This window comes from Triticum urartu, chromosome 5 (assembly GCF_003073215.2).
Source record: "Triticum urartu cultivar G1812 chromosome 5, Tu2.1, whole genome shotgun sequence".
NCBI lineage: Eukaryota > Viridiplantae > Streptophyta > Magnoliopsida > Poales > Poaceae > Triticum > Triticum urartu.
Genome location: NC_053026.1, coordinates 285,178,071 through 285,189,308, shown reverse-complemented (window position 1 = coordinate 285,189,308; position 11,238 = coordinate 285,178,071).

The following is an 11,238-nucleotide window of genomic DNA, read 5'->3' as shown; positions in this document are numbered from 1 at the left end:
CATTAGTGTCCAAATACTAATGGCGCACCACTTCCATGGTGCGCCATTAGTAACTTGGCCACCACTTCCACCGAATGCACCCACCCCCCCCCGTGGACCGCCTTTTCAGTTTTTAAAAAAACTAAAAAAAATGATGGAAATGTCAAAAAAATAAAAGAAAAAAAGTTTCCCATATGATATGTGGTCTAGTTGTTGTGAAAATTTATAAATATGAATTTCGACTTTATTTGCGAAATCTCTCGAGAATTTGTAAAATGGGCATAACTTTTGCGTATGAACTCGGATGAAAAAGTTTTTTATATGAAAAATCATCTACTCGAAAAGTTACATCCGAATTTAACGGGGAAACCCCGTTAAACATTTTCAAAAACCTCAAAAACCTAACAGAAAAAAGATACGGGGCTTTTAAGATCTGGAGAGGCAAAAAAATTCAAGCTTACTAATGGCGCACCTACCCATGGTGCGCCATTACTATCTTCCCGCCTTCAAAATTCAAAATAAGTCAATAAAATAAAAAGATACTAAATGGCACACCTGCCCATGGTGCGCCATTAGTATCTTCCCGCCTTCAAAATTCAAAATAAATCAAAAAAATAAAAAAAGTTAGTAATGGCGCACCTGCCCGCGTGGTCCTCTCCTCCTTACCTCTTCATTCTTCTCCTCCACTCCATCTCCTCCTCTCCTCCACTCCATCTTCCCTTCTTTCCTCCACCATACTACCCTCCTCCTCTCCGGTGGCCTCCTCCTCCTCTCCGGCGACCTCCTCCTCCCTCCTTTCCTCCCCTCCCCTCCCCTCACGGTTTCTCCTCCCTCCTCTCCGGTGAGCTCCTCCTCCCTCCTCTCCGGCGAACTCCTCCTCCTCCTCTCCGGCGAACTCCTCCTCCTCCTCTCCGGCGATGTAGGCGAGCGCCTCTCCGGTGACCTCCTCCTCCTCCTCTCCGGTGAACTCCTCTCCGGCAAAAGAACACACAAGATCCAAAAACAGGAACGAAATTTGAAAAATATTGTGCCAAAAAACGAGCAAAAAATGGGCAAAAAAATCACGATCCAGATCCAAATTCAAAATTCAAAAATAGCAATGGCGCACGGTGGGGGTTAGACGGTGCGCCACTACTATTTTCCCGCCTTCAAAATTCAAAAATACTAATGGCGCACCAGTGGCCTATACTAATGGCGCACCAGTGGCCTATACTAATGGCGCACCGTGGCCTATACTAATGGCGCACCAGTGGTGCGCCATTAGTAAAAAATACTAGTGGCGTGATACTAATGGCGCACCAGTGATGCGCCATTAGTAGGCAAAACTGGTGCGCCGTTAGTAGCCCTTTTCCTAGTAGTGTAAGCTTAACCCACCTGGTGGGCCCATAACCCATAGTTCCACAGGATCGAAACCTGGCTCTCCTGCACACCCCCTTGGTTTCCCAAGTTATTCCTCGCATGTGGCCTCGTATGTAATTCACGGGCCACCTTCCTAGTGCTTTATTCTGGTATCAGACGCAATACTTACTCTCGTTGCTCAGAACCCCTTTCCCACTCTGGTTCAGACTTCGAGCAACTATCTATCCACTTGGTACCTCTTATTGTACCTTCATACCTTACTCTCAATGTATTTTATAAGTTCAACTCGAGAGATACTCTTATGCTCATTCATGGGTTAACCCTGGATTGTTTCCCTCATAAGCATTCTGTCGTAGCCGAGTTGCCCCTCATTATTCGTAAGTACGTTGGAGTTCCCGAAGAAAAGAAGCACGACCTCACCATGATGACCTGAAGTAGAGAAATGAAGACGTCAATGTAATGGATCGACCTCCTCGAGAAGAGCAACCAAGGCCGAGAAGATCCGTTAGAATTTCGTAACTAGACCTCCCCCCTTCGCTACCTCTTAAATCCCGGGACGAGATTTCTTGTAGTGGAGAAGAATTGTGACGCCCGGGTAATCAAGCTACAGTAACCTCTGTTAATGATGCCACGTCACCTCGAGTGCTGTTGCTAATCTCGCGTTATTTCAAAACCGATTCTAATTCAAATCCAAAATAGAGGCAAACATCAAAAGCTTTCAAATATTGAAACTAAAGTGTTCGGTTTGCGCCAGATAGTGCATAGGTGATTATGGTGAAGAAACCATACTTTTATTAAACGTTTAAATGCTATAAGATGAATAAAATAGTAGCGAAAACTATTATTTTAATACTTTAAATAATAAATAATTACAAAACTATTTTAGATTAGGTAGCTAGTTAATGTGGCAGTGGCATATTTGTTAACATCAAATTAGGTGCCATTTTGGTATTTTGCTAAAACAAAACTAAAAGAAAACAAAAGAATAAAAATAAATAAAAGGTAAGAAAAGAAAAAAACAAAAGAAAAGAGAAGAGAAGAACCCCACAGCTAGGCCGTGGCCCAGCTGGCCACTTGGCCGCCAGGCTGGCCCAACTGCCCCATCGCCCCACCTTATCCCTTGGGCGACCGAACCCTAGTGGTTCACCCCCCCCACTACACCCACTCCCCCATTCTCTCTCTCCCTCGCCCCCATTCTGGATCAGGATCGGGCGTCCCCGTCGCCCCCGACGCTTTGCGCCCGCCCGTCGCCGTCCAACGTCGTCCAAGGTCCCGCCGGCGCCACCTCCTCACCCTCTTCCTCACGTCCACATCGTCGCCGCGCCCGTCGCCGGACCGCCTCTCCGTCACCGTCACCGTCGTCGCATCCCCGACCTCCTCCCCGCGCCCCACTGTCCTAGTCCCTATAGCCCCGCGGTGAGGCCCGGCCTCTCCTTCTCTCCCCGTCCCCACGTCCCGCTTGGCCGCTCGCGCGCTCGCACTCACGTGCGCGACCGCAACCGCCTCCCAGCCATGCGCGCCCGCAGCCCAGCGCATCGCGGCTTGCCGTCCCGCCCCCGCGCGCCTCCCCGCGCTAACCATGGCCGTGCCCGCTCACTCCGGCCCACCCCTGCTTCCCCCTCACTTTGCTCCGCCTCCGGCCGCGGCCAAGCCCGCACCCGCTGCTCCGCTTGGCCGCACTTGACCCGCCTCCCCCGCTCGACGCCGCACTGCCGCTACTGCACCGTGGGTGCCGAGCCTCTCCATCGGCCCCGGTGCGAGCCCCCGTTGTCGTTGCGGCCACCGCAATCGTCGTGCGCATGCGCGCCCACAGCCCCGCTGCCTCTGCTCGCCTCGACGCCCGCCTACGCTCGCCCAGTCGCAGCCCCGCCTCCACCGCTGCTCGCCGCCGCCTCCCTACAGCCAGTCCTGCCCCGGCTGACCTTGTTCCGCCGCCTGAACCATGGCCATGCGTCCGTTGGCCGCGCCAGGGGCCAGCCCCGCACGGCTCCGTCGAACGGGCGACGCCCGACGCCCGGTGCCCGTTGCGCCCGACCCAATCTGGCCTATGGGCCACAGACATGTGGGCCCTGCCCAGAACGGTTAAAAAATTGATTAAAAAACAAACAAAAATATATTAATTAATTAATTAATTAACCCTAATTAATTAACCTAATTAGTTAATCAAAACACTAATCTGTCACCGACTAATGGGGCCCGCCCTTAATTAATCCTGATTAGTTTAAAACAAATCCTATTTCACCTCTGTCTCAATGACACATGGGTCTCACTGGACCCACAGGCCAGGTTTGACTCTAGTCAGCTGGGTTTGACCTGCTGGCATCATGGCGAGGTCATGCTGACATCACCTTTCACTGTTCTGGATAATGTTCAATTTAAATAATTAACTAAATTTCAAAAATTCCTAAAACATTGATAAATCATAGAAAAAAAATCGTAACTCGGATGAAAATACTTTGTACATGAAAGTTGCTCAGAACGACAAGACGAATCCGAATACGCAGTCTGTTCGTCCACCACGCTCCCTAGCATAGCGAACACACAACTTTTCCCCTCCGGTTCATCTGTCCGAAAACATGAAACACCGAGGATACTTTCCCGGATGTTTCCCCCCTTCGCCGGTATCACCTCCTACCGCGTTAGGGCATGCCTAGCACCGTTCATTGTCATGTCATGCATCTGTTTGCATTGTATTCATTGTTTCTTCCCCCTCCTCTCTCCAGTAGACTACGAGACTGACGCCGCTACTGGTGCCCCGATCGACTATGTTGTTGACGACCCCTACTTGCCAGAGCAACCAGGCAAGCCCCCCTTGATCACCATATATCGCCTATTCTTCTCTCTACTGCTTGCATTAGAGTGGTGTAGCATGTTACTGCTTTCCGTTAATCCTATTCTGACGCATCTCCTGTCCTTGCTACTACTGTTGTTACCTTTACCTGCAATCCTAAATGCTTAGTATAGGATTCTAGTATTCCATCAGTGGCCCTACATTCTTGTCCGTCTGCCATTCTATACTATCGGGATGTGATCACGTGGGAGGTGATCACGGGAATATACTTATATACATAATATGTGATACATGTGGTGACTAAAGTCGGGTCGGCTCGTAGAGTACCCGCAGGTGATTCCGATGTGGGGGCTGAAGGGGCAGGTGGTTCCATCCAGGTAGTGGTGGGCCTGGGTTCCCAACGGCCCCCGACTGTTACTTTATGGAGGAGCGGCAGGGCTGGTGGATAGCAGCTAGGTGAGAGGTGGGCCTGGCCCTGGTCGGCGTTTGCGGATACTTCAATTAACATGCTTAATGAGATCTTGGTATTTGATCTGAGTCTGGCCACTTGCCTATACGTACTAACCAACTACGCGGGAACAGTTATGGGCACTCGACGTCGTGGTATCAGCCAAAGCCTTCTTGACGTCAGCGACTAAGCGGCACGCACCGGGTTGGACCGCGTAAAGCAACTTCCTTTGTAATGGAGGTTGCTAGGTCTACTCACCGGCTGCGTACGCAAACGTGCAGGTGTGCAATGGGCGATGGGCCCAGACCCCTGCGCCATAGGATTTAGGCCGGCGTGCTGACCTCTGTGTTGTGCCTAGGTGGGGCTGCGACGTGTTGATCTTCCGAGGCCGGGCATGACCCAGGAAAGTGTGTCCGGCTAGAGGGATCAAGCATGTTGGGAAATGTGGTGCACCCCTGCAGGGAAGTTTATCTATTTGAATAGCCGTGTCCCTCGGTAAAAGGATGACCCAGAGTTGTACCTTGACCTTATGACAACTAGAATCGAATACTTAATAAAACGCACCCTTTCAAGTGCCAGATACAACCTGGTGATCGCTCCCTCACAGGGCGACGAGGGGAGGATCGTCGGGTAGGATTATGCTATACGATGATACTTGGTTAACTTACCATCTACTCTCTTCTATATGCTTTAAGATGGAGACTGCCAGAAGCGTAGTCTTCGATAGGACTAGCTATCCCCCTTTTATTCTGGCGTTCTGCAGTTCAGTCCATAAATACTACCCTTTTCATTGATACCAATGCATATGTAGTGTAGATCCTTCCTTGCGAGTACTTTGGATGAGTACTCACGGTTGCTTTGCTACTTCTTTTCCCCCTTTTTCCTGGTTATTGCGATCATATGATGGAGTCCAGGAGCCAGAGGATCCCGAGGATGATTCTACATGGAGTTCGGATTCGAGGAGTAGTTAGGAGGTCCCAGGCAGGAAGCCTCGCCTTTTCGATCGTTGCTACTTTTGTGAAGCCTTCTTAAGGCAAATTTGTTTAACCTATGTCTGTACTCAGATATTATTACTTCCGCTGACTCTTGTGTCTTCGAGCATTTGTATTCGAGCCTTCGAGGCCCCTGGCTTGTAATATAAAGATTGGATTATTTTAATTTGTGTCTAGAGTTGTGTTGTGATATCTTTCCGTGAGTCCTTGATCTTGATCGTACACATTTGCGTGTATGATTAGTGTACGGTCAAATCGGGGTTGTCACAGTTACAGTGCAAAAACCGGTGTAAGAATGGAGACAAAAGACAATTACACTGTAAATACCCGGTAAATTACAGTGTAAACTAAGGGTCCCTGCTAGTAAAAAATCCATTGTAAATCCTAGAAAATTACAGTGAAAACTGGTGTAGTTTACTTTAATTTATAGGGGATTTCCACTGTAAATCCTAGAAAATTACAGTGTAATTATAATGCAATTACAGTTTAAACCTAGTAAATCATAAAATATTGTAGTGTAAATCATAGAAAGTTATAGTGCAAAAAAAGGTGTAAACATGGAGACAAAAGACAATTACACTATAAACACCCAAATAAGTACACTGTAACTCAAGAAAACTAATGTAATTACACTGTAAGTACCTAGCAATTTCCAAATGTAAAAAACTCAAGAAAACTAAAGTAATTGCACTATAAGTACCTAGTAATTACACTGTAAGCGCAAAATACAACCTACAGAATACATTCAAGCATGATTGTGATTATGCTAACACTGGCATTCTGCTTTCATCTATTTCTATAAGCTTTGCTGCTGATGATTATGCTAGCACTAACATTCTACTTTTCAAAATGTGTCATGAGAGGAGCATGATGAGGACAGTAACTGAAGAGGATCTACTGAGATTGACACAGGAAGAACTCATATTAAATGTGATATACAGTACCTAAAACTTTGCAAAGATGATTAAAATACATAAAAGGTAAAAGGCTAACACAATTATGATGCAAGAATCATTTTCTTTCACTGCACTCCTTCATTCCGACATTATATACAAGGTATAAAATCAAAATCTCAATTAACTACTGCAAAAAATACCTAAATGTCTTAAAATTAAACTTGTGATGAACCTTGAAGGTACATTCCGGAGATGGATCTACGAACATTGAGGAAACTAAGGAGGAAAACTACAGGAGCAAAGTAGAGGACAGTTTCATCACAACAAGAGATAACAATGTAAGGAAAACAACAACTGAATAACTATTACAAACAAATGGCGAAGGAAACACACTAACAATCATTAAACCTACCTTGCAGATATCGGAGCTAGACTTGCATCATGAAGGGGCAGCGAAGCGAAGATGGTGGAGGAGAATCTAATCCCTGGGACACAAACCTATTCTACAACATGAATCTGCAACAGGTACACACACCAATTTTCAGCTGAGGAACATAAAAGGAGAAACATTTCAGAAAAAAACTAAAAGAAATCCTTAAAAGTTGCACAACCCTAAAGATGTTGATCCTAGTATAGCAACAGCTAAAATGAACTCAAGCACAGGCCATATCAATGAAGAAGGAGAAAGAAAAGAACCAGAAGACTCAAATTGGGGATTTGCCGCTCGACTTGAGGAGATGGATTGTCAACAACAGTTTCAAAGTTCCTCTCAGCAACGAAATAGTGAATAGAAAATAGACTTCGTGCCTGCAAAAGTACAAATAAACAACACGCGCAAGAACAAATAAATAAGATCATACAAGAAAGAATACATAAATCAGAGAATAGAAACAAAAAATAACTTCAAGAAGGAACTAACCAAAAGAAAACTTATACAGAGAATGAACCTCACTTGTAGGAACAGATTTGACATTCAGAGATGAGTGTGATAAGCAATCTAGAACATCAATTATAAGGGACCGTGACCTTTCAACAGATAGCTTGTGCTTGTCTTTTTTCCTAGCTTGAACAAGGTCTATAACTACCTGGGCAGCATGAAAAACTTCAGTAAAACAACAAAAATAATCAACCAAGCAATAAAAGGCAAGAGCACAAAACGAGCACCAAAGTATTTCTGCACATTCATTTCAAAAAGCAAGTCACTGCAAGGGGGAACATCACCATCTTTGCTTGCTGAATATTTCTCAATAGATTGCTACAACAAGAAGCAATCCAAACAAATCACACGGGAAAACATTATAGGTAAATTACAGTGAAAGACTGGGACAACTTACACTGCAATACTGAGATAAATTACACTGTAAATCCTTACACCGAAATGGTGAAACAAATTAAAGTGCAATACTGAGTTAAATTACATAGTAAATCCTTACGCTGCAAAGCTGAGACAAATTACACTGAAATTACATTCAAAAAGAAACTATCAAGCCAAACTAATCAACTAACAAATTAGAGACGAAATGCTAAGTAGATTACACTGAAAGGCTAAGACAAAATACACTAAAATTAAACTAAAAAATCATGCCTCTATAAGTACATAAACATGTACCAAGGGGAACTAAACAGCTACATCTAACAACAAAAAATCAGCAGCCGAAATCAGGGACTACAAAGAGCTTCACATGAGCAGGGTAGCATCAGGACATGAGCAGGTAGCATCACTGAAAGAGCTAGGAATCTACAGAATCCTTGCGTACAGGCACATGAGTAGAACATAAGCAGGAAAAATCCCACAGGCTACTCGTGCATCTATAGAAACCCCCATGCTACATCTACAGAATCCTGCATGCTACATCTACAGAAACAAGGGGAAACCCCGCTGCATCTACAAACTACAACAGCAGCCCACCAGAGACGACCACAACAACCACAAAACCTAGAAATCACACCTACCAGCGGCTGCATCAGAAGGCGAGAGGGTGACATGAACTGACCTAGATTTGGAACAAACACAAGCAGAACAACACCTATACTCCTATATAGTGTACCAGTAGCACGTCATATGAACCGTTGGATCTTCACAATTGGACGGCTCAGATTTAATGGCTTGCTCTACATGACTACGTGGCTGCATATGAACCATTAGATATGTCAATCTGACGGTTCACATTGAAGGGATTCGCGCGCGCTCCTTCCCTGTGTTGTCAGCACGCCACACTCACATAAAAATTGCAGGATGCACACGTGATGCTCCCATCACTATCTAGAAATTTCTAGCAGACTATGTAAAGTACTATAGCAACTAGCAGGCTACCAAGTAGGTATTATGATGAACATGAGAAAAGGCATACAGTGGAGCAGCCTGGGCATACGCCATAGGCACAGATGCTGGAAATGGCTTTCTACTTGTGGAAGCAATTTAACCAATTAAAGAATGGCAAACAAAATAAAATTGCAATATGTGTTACAGCTAAATATCTTTTACTTTCTCTTATACATTTGTTTTACAAATATTATCACTCTTGTTTTTGTTTGTTTGTCTCTATCAGTAAAGTCTGGAAATTTTGATCAACCAAAGAGATATAATTAGTGTTTTAATAATTATTTTATTTGTAATGATGAATAAGTTGCAACATGATGCCTTTTCAATTGCTCAATTCATAACGCATTAAAATTTATTAAGGTAAACGATTGAGGATGAAGCGTTTTCTCTTCGTGGTATTCTAAATTGTGTAAAATCAATATTACAAGCATACACTATCGAATTGATTATACGTTTATAACTATTATTATTTTGAAAGGGAAAGACACATGGCGTGCATCATCATAATGCACACAACCATTTTTATTAGAAGTTATTTGTGTAGTTCAAACTACTAACATATGGAAAGACCACCACCAGTCCGAAAAAGATTGCATGACTTCTACCACCTTTATAATCAATGATTAAATAATCGTGATGCTATTCAATCGAAGTTTGTTGGAAGCGGATGTTAAATCGAACGTCTTTATGGCAATTCGCATTGTCTCAGGGATGGCAAATTTTGTTTGTGAGGACAGCAAATCCTGGTAAAAAAAACTAAACTGAGTTGGATTTGCCATATTTGCTAACTAAACTTGCAATCATCGGCCAACATAACTGCTAAGCAAATCGTTCGCAATTGTCACGAACTTTGCTGGTTAAGCCAGTCCTTAACTAATTGACGAGTTGCGTGACTACCCATGATAGTTAAAATGATGATACTTAAAATTACACCACTTACTATATGTGTTTATAACTATCTCATATACGTGCATGGCACGTGCCGCTTACTAGTACTCGATAGAGCGACAGAGAGGAACAACCAACCGCGGCACCGGGGAGCGAATAGAAAGGGGACAGAAATGAAGCTCGAGCGCTGGAAGTTCACGAAATCGCCATGGACGGGGAGAATCGCCTCCTCTGCTCCGCCGCTCGAGCTCCGCCTCAGCCTTATCGAAACAGAGAGGAGAAAATGAAAAAAAGGAAAAGACACGCTCTCCTAAATTCAAACAACACAAAAATCAGACCATGCCGAGGCAGCCGTAACCGGCACAGAGAAAACCGCACCCACACAAAAAACGGACCCGGTAACAAGCCTGACGAAAAACAAAAACCAGCGTGAATCTCCGTGCAAGAACGGACGAATAACGATTTGAATGTCAATGAATTGCAAAACACTCAGCTGTAAAATAGCAAAACCAAAAAAGAGAGATGAGAAATCATGGGCCAAAGGCTTCTCACGTGATCCACTCCTGCCTTATGTCAGCTTGTTTCTGTTTTCCGTTTCTACCAGAGGTTCCACCGGGTTCCATGTTCACTGCCACATGCATCTACCCATCTCTCTCTCTTTTTTTTTTGAGGGGTATCTACCCATCTCTCAAACCTGCACGATGGACCACTAGAGGCTGCCCCACGGGAGCAGCCTTTACCTGCGAGATGGGCCGCAGAAAGTCTTCAAAATCACTTGGCATTTTCTCCACCTTCCGCATTGCACGAATCACTGAACACGGGTTCGCGGCTGAGATAGCTATTTCCGCAGCAAGCTATTATAGACACAATTTTGCCTATATAGTAGAGCAGAAGGTAGGTAGACTAAAGGCAATCATCACCCAATTCCAAATCCCAAATGTGCGGCAAATTAGGTTACACTAGATTGGAGAAGGAATAGGGGGCAAACAATCAGAAATCCGTTGATGCTCCCTGGAGCGCGCGCTCCTGCACACGAAAAAAACATTTCAAAGTGTGAAAAAATTTCAAATAAAAAATTGATGCATACATCTTGGCATTATATATGTGCACGTCAAGTTTCGAAGAAAACCGTTATTTTTTATGGCTTGTGTAAAAAAGACAAAAGGATGTCTTGTGAAAAGCATTTTTTTAACACCAGATTTTGCCTTTTTCACACTCGACACATAGTTGTCGTTTTTTCGCGAAACGACTTTGTGAGCATGTACAATATCGAGATGTATGCGCCAAGTTTTTATTTGAACTTTTTTGACATTTTAAAATATGTTTAAACACACATTTTGAAAACCAGGAACACACTCCCATGTGCCCAAATGCCACTCTTGGCAAACAGTAGACTAGTTTGGTTGCTAGGTACCTGATGTTGAGCGAGGAAACAAGTAGTACAAGCAAAGCAAAGGGATCTGAACTGAAACAAACAGCAGCCCATCCGACAGGGACATGGACAGGGACATGCACGTGGGTCTGAACTGAAACAAACAACAGTCACTAGCGCATGACAACTA